The following is a 14,291-nucleotide window of genomic DNA, read 5'->3' on the forward strand; positions in this document are numbered from 1 at the left end:
TACAGTGAAGCATTTGAGAAAACACATTGGGGCAGATGAGTTAGGATGACGGAAATTATGGAAAAGTAAAATAGTCATTTTAAGGCGGGATTGTGGTGAAAGTATACATATAAAATACATATATGCTCCCCTATGGGAGCTATAACACTGCAAAAAAAAAGTGAACAAAAAAAGTTAATAAATATCATTTAACCCCTTCCCTAATAAAAGTTTTCCCATATAAAAGTTTTCCCATATAAAAACCTGTGTAAATAAAAATACACATATGTGGTATCTCCGCGAGCGTAAATGTCCAAACTATAAAAATATATTGCTAATTAAACTGCATGGTCAATGGCGTATGCACAAAAAAATTCCAAAGTCCAAAATTGCGTATTTTTGGTCACTTTTTGTAACATTTTATAAAAAATGAATAAAAAGTGATCAAAAAGTCCGATCAAAACAAAAATGGTACCGATAAAAACTTCAGATCACGTTGCAAAAAATGAGCCCCTATACCGCCCCGTACATAGAACAATAAAAAAGTTATAGGGGTTAGAAGAGGACAATTTTAAACTTATACATTTTCCTGCATGTAGTTATGATTTTTTTCTGAAGTAATAAAAAATCAAACCTATACAAGTAGGGTATCATTTTAATCGAATGGACCTACAGAATAAACATAACGTGTTATATTTAATGAAAAATGTACTGCGTAGAAACAGAAGCCCACAACATTTTCAAAATGGCGTTTTTTTCTTCTATTTTGTCGCACAATTATTTTTTTTTTCATTTCACCGTAGATTTTTGGGTAAAATGACTGATGTCATTACAAAGTAGAATTGGGTGTGCAAGCAATAAGCCATCATATGGATTTTTAGGTGCAAAATTTAAAGGGTTATGATATTTTAAAAGGTAAGGAGGAAAAAAGGAAAGTGCAAAAACTGAATAATGCTATGTCCTTAAGGGGTTAAAAACCCACTAGTGTAGCAGATTTTTATGCTTTTTAACTCTTAACTAAAGGTATATGAAGAGGCCCTTTTTGTTGGCAGATGTCTGTCTGTGTTACAATTTACATGTATTGAAAATGGAGTGGCTTTTTTTCAAGCATTACAAAAATTCTCCCTTTTTGTAGCAACAGATTTTAAGTCTGGCATGTAAAGACGCAATGGCTTTTTCCAAGGGTTCCAACAAGATTGCTATCCCAAAATAGAGAACAAGAAATAGCTTTTGTATAAAAAGCAGAAACATTTTTCCTTATTTTGGGAATCATAGGTTGTCTATGTGTAGGCCTGAATGGTTGTAGCAGCAGCAAGGGTGATGGTGGACTGGTTGTAGTTGTAGTAGCTGGAGGACAAGACAGCAGGCAGAGGTGGACTGGTTGGACTTGTAGTAGCCAGCAGATGGGACAGCAGGCAGTGGCGGACTGGTGGGAAATGTAGTAGCCAGTGAACAGGACAATGGTCAGTGGTGGACTGGTGGGAGTTGTAGTAGCCAGTGGACAGCAGGGGTGTTGGTTGTAGTGTCTTATCAGTGAGAAGTTTTAAATTTCTCACTGATCCACTGATTTATTTTAACAAATGTTAGCTCCACATTGCTGGCAGACAATCTTATTTGCTTCGGGGTGACACTACCACCTGCTGCTCTAAACAATCTCTATGATGCTACACTGGAAGGTGTAAAAGACAGAACACACATGACAATCTACACAAGTTCTGGCCAATGATCTAATCTGGTGACCTAGAAATCCATGGGATCTAGGTTCATGGTGTACAGTATGTCACAGAAAGGGCCAAGCTTAGTATGCATTAACCTATTTGCTTAGGTGGTGTTTTACATCACTTTGGTGAGGATTCATGCCATGGCATCATCATGTACTCCAACATGAAGATGCAGCTGTTGCTGCTCCTTGCAGAGGTAATGCTGGCAGAGGGTGTGGAGCGTCCACAAATGCCGCAAACTAGGCGGTGTTGAGAAAGACCATTTTGGAGCTGTAGGTCAAGGAGGGCATGTTTAAAAGCCTAAGAACGGGTAAACTGAATGCCAACTTTCCTGAGCATAGCCAGCACATGAGTGATACTGCCACAACTTTTTAATTAACATCTGACAAAAAGATTTATTAAATGTGCTATACAGGAAGAGTGTGTTATGCCACTTTGATGTAGGGCAGCCATGATGTTTTTGCTCTTCAGGGAACCATTTTTACCAATTCAGGTTACAACAAGAGAGCCAGTGTAAAACATCATACTGCTGACAGGGCAGCAGCATCTCTCCTGTGTGGCTTTTCTCGCTCAGGTTTATCAGATGTAATACAGCATATCAGTGCTTGACTTTGCATTAATGAAAGGAGAGAGGAGAAGGAGGGTAAGTTAAGTTATCACTACTATTTTGCTATGAAGCCTTGTTCTGCAAGATCATGACCCAATGGGCCTTAAAAACATATGTATTGGCCTTGGCCATAGTTTCCACTACAAGTATCTACTGTGGCATGTACAGTACTGCACACCTGTGGCCCACCCTTTCCCCACATCAACAAGGTAATTGGGTGAATACTGTTGTCTGTAGTAAAAAGATAGGACATAGATTCCCCAATTGATAACTGACAGGATAGAGGAGGAGAACACAACACTGATGAGGACGACAGAGAATGCACTGCCTGTGGACAAGGCCTGGCTGCTAGACAGATGAGAGGCACCTCAAGGAGCAGTATACACAGGGGCAAAGTTTTCCTAACATTATGCTGCACTTTTTAGTCCAAATAAAAACAGGAACTGGTACAAATTCAGGAAATGACTCGAACAAAGTGCGGATATGCATGAACATATAGCATCAAGAGAAAAAATCCAGTGTTCCTCTGATGGTGGATAAAATAACAACTTTATTAGAATCCTTTTAAAATCAGCATACAGACATGTACCAGTGCAACATGGCTCAGCTTGACATGTTTTGGGGTGTCCCACTTTATCAAAATGCTGAGCCATGTTGCATTGGTACATGTCTGTATGCTGATTTTAAAAGGATTCTAATAAAGTCATTATTTTATCAACCATCCAAGGAATGCTGGACTTTTTCTGTTGATGCTACAATTTGCTCCACTGGACAGTGAATATCCGAGCACCGGAATCTCTTCCCAGATGGAGGGTGAGCTGGCTTTCCATGTATATACATGAACATATACGTTATCATCATATTTTGACAGTTTTCCAACATGGACTTGATTTCCAGCCTAACACTATTTTCTTATTTGTTTTTCCTCTTTACCTGAAATGGATTAAAGCAATACAATGTTCAACCATAACTACTGGTCATAACTATGAATTTAATATAAACATTGACAAATCTAAAATAGAAAACTGAATCTGAATCGTAGGCTCATATATATTGATGTAAATATTTTCTGAAATGTTAATAAATTCCTGTAATATCATACGTTTATTTTTAAGCCTTCTATAACAAAAATGCTGTTTACCTTATTTGCTTGGCTTATTAAATGTTTCCCAATTCTTCCAGACTTCTCCGCCAATCGGTCAATTAATCTTTAGAAGACTAAGTGCCATTGATCCAAAGTCTAACAGACAGCTTCTAATCCTCCCAGGGACTTTTCATCGGCTAAATCAATTTACAGTGTAAAATATTTTCAGACACTCAATGATTTTTTGCATATTAGTATCTGGAGTCCAATAGTTCACAAAGGTTGTAAGTTGCTTCAAAATAGCCCATAATATAGACATGTTGTTTATGATGGGTCATATAATGGGCACATCTCTTAAAAAAATATATATTCTCAATAAATAACCTCAGAGAATCGATGTCCTTGCTACAGACTTATTAGCTGTCTCTTTCTTTTCAGAAGTTTTGTTGTTTTTACCCTGACCGCAGGCTTCATAAGTCAACAAAAGTGGTAAGTGGTGTACCATCAAGCAATGGAAAGATTCTGCATTAGGAGCCAAAACAAAGAAACATATGAGGATTACAGAGCAAAATCCCTGTTGGGTAAATAATTATTACGACGTAGTTTAAGTTCGACTAAGACGGATAAATCATCTGAAGGACTCGTTTGCCCCAAGAGAAAGTCTTAAGGTGAACAAACCCATAGACTTAATGGAAAAGTCTAGCAGAGTATTGATTTAACGCTCCAGATATGTTTCCTATAAATTTTAAAGCCTTGGTGATTGATATCCTTGTTGTACGGCTTCTTGCTGCATATGCCAAGGCCTCACATGAACATAATAAACAATGGCATTGCCCAGCATTGTGTTTATTAGAAATTTACATCTCACTCATGGAGATATGATTTATGGGAAATAATATATCATGTAGTAGAACTTAAATTTAAGGCCATCAGTGCCAATATGAACGAACCTGGTATTGATTACACACCTCATTGGGCATGTTCTTGTCATGCACTGATCTACTGTTGACTGGGATTATGTTTGCTTTTTCATTCCTTGATGCATCTAATACAGTGGTCGCAAACTGTTGCCCTCCAGATATTGCAAAACTGCAACTCCAAGCATGCCCAGATAGTTGTTGGCTGTCTGGGCATGCGGGGAATTGAAGTTTTGCAACATCAGGAGGGCAACAAATTGAGACCAATGATCTAAGAGCATATTAATGTTGTATTTGTGTGGACATTGTTCTGACTGACCCTTCAAGGAACATAAGTTTGGATAAGTAAGTGAGGAAACTTAAAATTGACCTTTTCCCCAATTTCAGAGAACTCAAACTTAAAACCCCTTTCTGTTTCTGTTTCTTTTTCTCTTCTTTTTTAATTTCTTCCTCTTTGTCTATTTTTCCTTCTCCATCCTTTCCTCTTTCTCCTTCTTCTTTTTGAAGCTGATGGCTGCTAATAAAAAGAGTTGGCACAATGTCCCCTTTTCCCCTTCATCATTTCGAATAATTTTAATGTAATACCTCTAAAATGTCCACCACACAGAATAAATAACTAAAACAACCCTTGCCCTATACTATACTAGTAATAATAAACAAGTTGTTTCCTTTATGCTGGCTTCTGGTAGTGCTTGCCCACATGCTTTTTGCACACTTAAATTCAATAAGCACCAGCAATCAAAGGTACTCCATGTAATGAAGGAAACTATGTTCCTGTAGAATGTGACCTTCCACACAGGGACACACTTTTCTGCTTTACAGCCAGCTCCCTCTCACTCCCTAATCCTAACATCTAACCCTAAACTATATGCCTACCCCCATTCCCTAATCCTAACCCCTAACCCCCAATATAACCCTTACCCTAATCCTAACCCCTAGTCCTAACCTCTAATCCTAATCCCTATCCCTATTCCTAACACCCAATCAATACCTTACCCATAATCCTAACCTCTAATCCTAATTTTATAACAAGAGAGGAGACTCACATAATGCTAAATTCTTTCTTTACTGAATTGATAGCAGCAAACAAAGAGTTAATTAACAGTTAACAAGTAAAAAGTTGAAGCAGTACATTGAGTCCAGTATTTAATCAGTAGTGGTACAGTCCAGGTCAATATAAGGACCCCTCAGTTGAAGCCCCTCCTCTTTCTTTGCTGCTAATGGGTAAGATAAGTACAGTTTTTTTGCTCTATACATATATATATATATATATATATATATATATATATATATATATGCAGAAAAGAAGCACTGAGAAGCAGCAATAACTTTTGGTGCACGCAGCCATAGGAGACTTGATTAAGGACTCCAACTTCAATACAAAAGATATAACTGCAGTACACAAGGTGTCTCAGTGCAAAAAAAAAGTGGTTTTATTCCATCTTCAGCAAAAAATCACAGTGCAACATTTCAGTAGTCTCACACTACCATCTTCAGGCACAGTAAATGAACACACACTGGCTCTTAAATAGCCACAAAATCAATTATCTCACTAAGCAATTAGTGTAAACATCATGTAGAAAATATAAGGTGCCATAATAACAACAAAAGTGCTTGTGCATAATCAAAGTGACATATAATAAAGTGCATGATACATAAATGTGAAAATAAGCCAATGTAGGGGATTTGCTGACTTTAACCCCATTTGAGCAGTGAATCCAAGTGCTAGAGCAATTAAAAACAAAGATTGGGCTATGAAATAAGGGGCAGAACACTCACCCATTCGTAAAATGTAAACAAATAACTGGACAGCGTGGGACGCTGTCATCCATGTGGTAGCGCGACTGGGCGCGCAAACACACCAGTACAGGGGCTGAAGTACTTCCGCATTCAGCATGAACCAATCAGGCAGAGGTGTATTGTTGCCAGGGTGTAGGCAAGCACTGCGGCTTGTGCCTACGCATATTGTTCATAGCGCACTCAGCACCATCTTGCTTAAGGGAGATTGTTCATGTATGGACCCCGGATAGAGACGTCAGCCCCTAAAAGGAACCAGCCCCTGTCAGGATGGCATCGGGTGTGCGTCGGCACCGCTAGGTACTGCCACAGCTCCCATGGCCACTGACCTCTCCCCCCACGGACCACCACGGACTGCATACTGTGTTTTAAACAATCTTTAATGTAAAAAGGCATAAAAAACCATGGTATTACACCTTACAGGCGCTCACACATGCAATATTCCGGACCCCAGTACATGGCAAAAATAATTTTTTTGTTATTAGTATAAGGACATATATGAGGATTTGTTGATAGGTGTAGTGTTCCACTTTCATTTAATTTCTAATCTGCAAAGAAAAATAAATAAAATTACTCATCATATAACATTTTTATCTCCTCCTATATTTGGTCTTCAAGGTGATGATAATAATACAATAAACGTATGTTCATTCAACATTCCGCCTCTCAGACCAAACATGGGCAAACAGACTACAGGGAGCCCAGAAGGGTAATCATGCATTACTTGGTATACATATTGTTGTTAATTTTAATTTCAACATTGAGTCCCCCTGGTTTCAGAGAGCCCAATTTGAATATCCACTATAGTTCTCTTTTTTCAGCATGGATACTCTATCTCAACCTCGTTTTGGAGGGGGGATTATGATCCACTATCATCGCTGTCAAGTCGCCCTCATGATGGCTGTCATCTAAAAAATGCTTTTAGACTTGCAGATCGGCACGCTTCTTTCTGAGACTATACCTATGCTTGTTTAAACGAGTTTTAAAATCATTTGTTGTCTCACCAACATAGATTAATTTACATGGACATATGCTAATTTTCGGATATGCGAATTTTCGCACGCCAGTCTCACACAGTAGTATTACAGCCTTCTTTACACCACACAAGCTGGAAGCAGAGAGGGATGATCACTGTGATGTGTACTGTGAAGAAAAATAAAAAAAAATAAACGAATATTCTTAATTACGAATATATAGCACTATATTCGCGAAATTCGCAAATTCGCGAATATGCGATATTCGCGAATATGCGATATTCGCGAATAATATTCGAATTGCGAATATTCGCGAGCAACACTACAAGTTAGGAGTAACAGGATTATCCACAATCAGAATTTTTTTTTGCTTCATCATCTATTAGGCCATTTTGATGTGCATCATGGACCATGGTTTAAATTTTTCTTGAAATGTCCAATTTTGGGTCCCTGGACAAACGGCGGTACACATCAGGATCTTCAAATTGTCTATTGGCCTCCTGCATGTACAGGAGCCTGTCCATGACCACGACCACACCGCCTTTATCTGCAGGATTTATTACCAAGTCGTGGTCATGGACAAGCTCCTGCAATGCATTAAATTCAGGCCGGGTCAGATTAGGATGTATAAAATGTGTATCACTCTGTTTAAGCTTGTTGAGATCTCTTTTAACACTATCCCAAAAAGTTTGCATATGGTGTGATTCCACCTGAGGTTGAAATTCACTCCTGTTACAGAGTCCCAATTCACTTAGTTTAAATCCCACATTGCTGTCTTCAGCTATTGCAGGAGTAAGGTTTTCTCTGCTGGGGAACCACACTTTAAGTTTGAGACATCTGATAAACTGGTGGAGATCTACCTCTGTTTAGAACCAATCTATCTGTGTGCTGGGGCAAAAGCTCAAACACTTTGATAATAATAACTTCTGTTCATTAGTCAGGTCACGAGATGATATATTTACCACTAATTTGTTCGGTTCCTCTTGGTTGTTGGCCTGTTATTGGACTTCTTCTGCCTGGACTTTACGGCCCTGATAATGTCGACAGCCTCCTCGGCAGTATTTTCTACTGTGTTGGGCTGTTGGTCTAAAGAAAAAGATCATGGACAATCATCATGCATGATACATAAATGTGCAACTAAGCCAATGTAGGGGATTTGCTGACTTTAACCCCATTTGAGCAGCGAATCCAAGTGCTAGTGCAATTAAAAACAAAGATTGGGCTATGAAATAAGGGGCAGAACACTCACCCATTCGTAATATATAAACTAATAACTGGACAGCGTGGGACGCTGTCATCCAAATGGTAGCACGACTGAGCACGCGAACACACCAGTACTTCCCCATTCAGCATCAACCAATCAGGCAGTGGTGTGTTGTTGCCATGGTGCAGGCAAGCACTGCGGCTTGTGCCTGCGCATATTGTTCATAGCGCAGTCAGCGCCATCTTGCTTAAGGGAGATTGTTCATGTATGGATCCCCCCGGATGGAGACGTCAGCCCCTAACAGGAGGCAGGATCCCAGGAACCAGCCCCTGTAAGGATGGCATCGGGAGTGCATCGGCACCACTAGGTACCACCGCAGCTTCCATGGCCATTGCCCTCTCCCCTCACGGACCACCGTGGACTGCATAATGTGTTTTAAATAATCTTTAATATAAAAAGGCAGAAAAACCATGGTATTACCACCTACAGGCCCTCACACATGCAATATAAATTCCGGACCCCAGTACTTTGCAAAAATAATTTTTTGTTATTAGTATAAGGACATTAATTATATACACATATTTTACAATTACTATACAATTCTATTTATCCTTAATTTATTATATTATTTCCTATATTTTCTCTTAGATATATTTTTCTATTCATACATGGAGAACGAGGAAACAACTTTAATGTCTGACACTCATTTTAATTTTGATATTATAGATGAAAATCTATTACAGCCTATGGTGGACCAGTCGTTCAATACATCTGTACAGACAGCAATTTGTTCTGCTATGTCTTCCATACACAATGTAATTGCTAAATTTGTGGCTTCAGCTATGAACCGTAACACATTTCATGGTTCCCCTAAATGGGGTCCAGCAACACCCTCTGAGTTGTTTTGGTCCGCAGAGGACTCCACCTCTCATATGGCGGGTGGATTTAAACAGGGTAAAGCTACCCAAATACAACGTCACCTCATTACCTATCCTTCTGCTGTCAAACAAAAGAGAATGGCATCACAAGCAGGGGATCAGGTTTCTATAAAAGCTATCATACTATTAATGTATATCGTTCAGCCATCTCTCTTTACCATGGACCAGTGCAGGCTTCACCATTAGGAAAACACCCTTTAATGTGGAAGTTGTTGAAAGTTATTACATATATAAGACCCCCTGCTCCTAGATATCAATCTACTTGTAAAGTCACGGTAGTCTTAAATTTGATCAATTCATGGTGAGGTAATGATTTCATATGATTAAAATTATTATCTTACAAACTCACAATGCTATCATGTCTCATTTCTTTTAAAATAGTCTCAGATGTTAGGCTGCTTTCACACTATAAAAACACTTCCGTTATGAACGCCCGTTAGGAAATCGGCAGTTATATGGCCGGTACAAAATCACTAATGGCCATTAGAAAATCCCATTATCGTCTAAGGGATTTTTCTAATAGCCGTTTTTCTCACAGGCAATTTTTCCCCTCAAGGAGTTATATTTTTATATAATTAAACAAACTAAGACTAACCTTTGCACGTTTTTTTTTAACCCATCTTTTCCTCATCAAGAAAATGTATATGTTGTTCTTTGCTTGAAGTCTTACAAACTAAAAATGGAAACTCTTAGGAGTCGCTCGACTTCTCAATGACTTCTCTCCTTTTGCAGACCTCTTTTACCGGTATCTTCTCCAACTTTAGCCAGGTGGATCAGACAAGTCATGTCTCTAGTAGGTATCAATACTTCCTTTTTTGGGGCCCATTCAACTAGAAGTGCCAAGTCCACTAAAGTTAGACAAGCAGGAGGCTCTTTGGCAGATATATTGAAAGCTGCTTCTTGGTTATCAGAATCCACATTGAAAACTTCTTATTTTAGACCCACATGTTTCTATGTGTTTATTTTAACTTTAAAGATTTATGATTGTATATATTTCCATTAATGTATAAGCTTTAAACAAACATAATGTGAGTCTCCTGTCTTGTTATAAAATTGGAGATTCTCATACCCTTGGTGATGGAAAATATAGAGTTTTAACCCCCATAAACCAGCCCCTGCTTGACCAAGTTGTTAGAAATAACAGTAAATCATACATTTTGCTGCTTTCTAGTAGCTTTAATGATGCTAAAAAATGCTTTTAACAATAGTCAGCAACAGTTGAATAGGCGTGGCTATGCCCACAGCCACCACAGGACCCAGCACTAAGAGCCCTTATTACTGTACTGTACAGTACAAGAATAAACGGCGCCCGTTCCTCTATGCACTCCAGTGATGCGGGCAGCCAGCACTTACAGCAAGCACTAGCTCTCTTTCTGCTAGTACTTACTTCCTATAGCCCAATGCACGGCGTAATGCTGTAGCGGAATGATCATTCCAGATCATTCCGCTACAACAGTACGCCGCGCATTGGGCTATAGGGAGCAAGGACTAGCAGAAAGAGAGCTAGTGCTTGCTGTAAGTGCGGGCTGCCGCACCACCGGAGTGCATAGAGGTTTTGAAACCACCGCAAAGTGATCTCCAAACTGTGGCCCTCCAGATGTTGCGAAACTACAAATCCCAGCATGCCCAGACAGCAAACTGCTGTGTGGGCATGCTGAGAGTTGTAGTTTTGCAAGATCTAGAGGGCCACAGTTTAGAGACCACTGCACAGTGATCTCCAAACTGTAGCCCTCAAGCTGTTGAAAAACTACAAATCCCAGCATGCCCAAACAGCAAAAAGCTGTCTGAGCATGCTGGGGGTTGTAGTTTTGCAACATCTAGAGGGCTACAGTTTAGAGACCACTGTATAGTGGTCTCAAGCTGTAGCCCTCCAGATGTCGCTAGGCAACTCACCGTCTTCTGTAGTCTGCAGCAGGAAGCCAGCTGCACGTCATCGCCGCACGTCATCGCTGCCCGTCAATCATCGCCACCGATGGTTCGCCACTGAATTGACCGGCGATTTGCGGAGATCGCCGATATGGGGAGTGGGTCTCAGGACCCCCTCGGCAATATGCCGGGATGCCAGCTGAATGATTTCCCATGGGGGTATCCATACGCCCTCAGTCCTTAAGGACTCTAAAATGGGGTCGTATGGATACGCCATCAGTCCTTAAGGGGTTAAAGACAGGAGACAAGCATTATCTCTCCCATGTACCCGGCCCTATCTTTTTACGATTTTTGTTTTCTTTCAGCCTAAACAAGTTACATCTCTGGGTTTCCGGTTATTCCTTCTTTATATAAAGGATTACTCATCCTTAAAGGGGTTCTCCGGTGCTTACACATCTTATTCCCTATCCAACAGATAGGGGATAAGATGCCTGATCGCGGGCGTCCCGCCGCTGGGGACGCCCATGATCATGCACGCGGCATCCCGTTTATAATCAGTCCCCGGAGCATGTTCGCTCCGGGTCTGATTACGGGTGACCACCGGGCCGGCGAGGTGTGATGTCACGTCTCTGCCCCCGTGTGATTTAGCATAATGCTCGTCTCCTGTCTTTAATAAAAACTAGATTTTCCTTCACCAAGGGTAGGAAAATCTCTAATCCTAACCCCTAATCCTAACCCTTACCCCTAATCCTAACCCTAACCCCTAAACCTAATGATAACCCCTAACAGCGATCAGACTGAGAAGGGTTTAGATCGCTGAGCTCAGAAGCTCAGGTCACATTCGGCTACGGGTTACAGTTATTTTTCACTCACTGACAAGATAGTCCCTTCCCATAAACTCTTTCCTATTGTTAGTCTAGAATTGCTCTGTACACTGAGGACAAGCAGGGTTCTGTACACTGAGGACAAGCAGGGCTCTGTGCACTGATGACAAGCAGGGCTCTGTACACTGAGAACAAGCAGGGCTCTGTACACTGAGGACAAGCAGGGCTCTGTACACTGAGGACAAGCAGGGCTCTGTACACTGAGGACAAGCAGGGCTCTGTACACCGAGGACAAGCAGGGCTCTGTACACTGAGGACAAGCAGGGCTCTGTACACTGAGGACAAGCAGGGCTCTGTACATTGAGGACAAGCAGGGCTCTGTGCGCTGAGGACAATCAGTGCTCTGTATACTGAGGACAAGCAGGGCTTTGTACACTGAGGACAATCAGCGCTCTGTATACTGAGGACAAGCAGGGCTCTGTATACTGAGGACAATCAGCGCTCTGTACACTGAGGACAAGCAGGGCTCTTTACACTGAGGACAAGCAGGGCTCTGTACACTGACGACAAGCAGGGCTCTGTACACTGAGGACAAGCAGGGCTCTGTACACTGAGGACAAGCAGGGCTCTGTACACCGAGGACAAGCAGGGCTCTGTACACTGAGGACAAGCAGGGCTCTGTGCAGTGAGGCTCTGTGACATGTCCCACACATAAGGATGGCTCACACATAAGGATGATTGACAAGCTAGGAGCTTGCACAGAGCCCTGCTTGTCTTTCCCCACTTCCTGTATTTGGACTCCTCATAGAGACACAGAAGCAATGGCTGCATGGACAACATTTTTTCACCCCAAAATATCCACATTTTTAACCAATGTATATTACGAATATACACGTAATGGTATTATCTGCATTATATAAAATGTTTTTGCTAACGACAGGTACACTTTAATGTTCTGCCAGAAAAATAGCCAAACCCCCTACAAGGGGCATAACTATATGGGTTTCAGAGGCCTTCTTACAGATGCCCCTACCCCATACTGCCAATGCAATTAATAAAGTGTAATTTTGGGGCAGAGCTGCATTGCTTCCCAGGATCTTAGTTATGCATCACACCTCTTCATATGATCTTCACCTGCATGGGCACAACCAACATCCCTCTCATAGAGATTCAGCTTTGTCATTGTATTTATTAACATGAACCACTCCCTTACCTGATTTTACAATGAATTGCTTCCTCAGGTAAGTAGCAAGCATATGTAGCAAGACACAGCCTTCAACTAGAGTGTTTCTTTGATAATACAATAGTTTTTTTTTCCTATGTTGAGTCAATAAGTCACATGATAGTTAAGTATCTTTTCACTGATAAAGGATATTATCTTATTGTAAGGCTCAATTGTAAAGAATAATCTTTGTCTTCCTCAGTTCTCTACCTAAATCAGCCACCTCATTCATCGAAATGTCAACAGAATGAATAGATCCTTTAAGAGTAAGCCAAATGATAAAAGAAGCGCACCAGTATCTTTATGGTTCTTTAACTGGTGAATAGACAGAAATGTATTAAAAAATATCAAAAGCATTAAAAGAAATTAGACATTTCCAGCATCGGGTGAATGTTGGGTCCTCCAGTAATACATAAACATCTAACAAACTGCAAAATGTTTGTATGTTTTTGTGCTGTCTGAACATACAAGGAAATAATGTAAAACTATGGTTTAGTAAAAGTGTAATGTTTCCAAAAATATCTATGACATGTTTACTCAATGGTAAAAAATGTTCAACATGAAAACCATTCTGGTTATTTTCTTGTTGGTTAAGGCCTCGTTCACATTGCCGTTGACTCCACTATTCAGAGTTCCGTCGGCAATCTGGCCAGAAGGATGGGAGTTTAGCGTTGATAAAAAAAATAGTACTAGCATTAGGTAGGTTACGTCATGTTTTACTAATTTGAAAGAAATGCTTAATTTATTGCCATTGAAAGAAGAAGAGAGTAATCTACAAAGTTCTTACATTGACCTTTAAGCCACCTTCACACTACAGAATCTCCGACCGGAGATTCTGAATGTGGGAAGCACACTGATTCAGCGCACGGAATCAGTCGGCGCCATGACCGCCCAGACATTGCTGTCCCCTTTCTGTCCCCATAAAGAGTTCAATGTTCTGGCAGAATATTTTTAGTGGATTTTCCGGGCAGAAAGTCTGCCTCGGAAACTCTGCCTTGAAAACTCTGCAATGTGCACCGTGGAGTGGAATCCCCTTGCCAGCACCGGAACCTCCAGGTGGAATTTCAAAAGGGAATTCTGCTTAAAAATTCCATAGTGTGAAGCTGGCCATACAGAAGAAACGTCATAGTTTGGCAAAGAGGTTTGGGGGAGATTTAT

At 40.6% G+C, this 14,291-nt stretch overlaps 1 long non-coding RNA gene across 2 annotated transcripts in view; it reads right to left on the reverse strand.

The window, feature by feature from the left end:
* Positions 1-6,530: 6,530 nt before the first annotated feature.
* Positions 6,531-14,291, reverse strand: part of LOC130293754 (uncharacterized) — an 87,024-nt gene continuing 79,263 nt past the window's right edge. Inside the window, exons 1-3 of one of the 2 annotated variants that reach the window (XR_008848283.1) lie at positions 9,571-9,655; positions 8,042-8,165; positions 6,531-6,653 (exon numbers count right to left, since the gene is read on the reverse strand). This is a non-coding gene — a long non-coding RNA (uncharacterized LOC130293754). Of the gene's footprint in view, positions 6,654-8,041; positions 8,166-9,570; positions 9,656-14,291 lie in introns of those variants that run through there. The other variant, XR_008848284.1, reaches the window with a different exon arrangement.

The sequence above is a fragment of the Hyla sarda genome, chromosome 10 (genome assembly GCF_029499605.1).
Source record: "Hyla sarda isolate aHylSar1 chromosome 10, aHylSar1.hap1, whole genome shotgun sequence".
Taxonomy (NCBI): Eukaryota; Metazoa; Chordata; class Amphibia; order Anura; family Hylidae; genus Hyla; species Hyla sarda.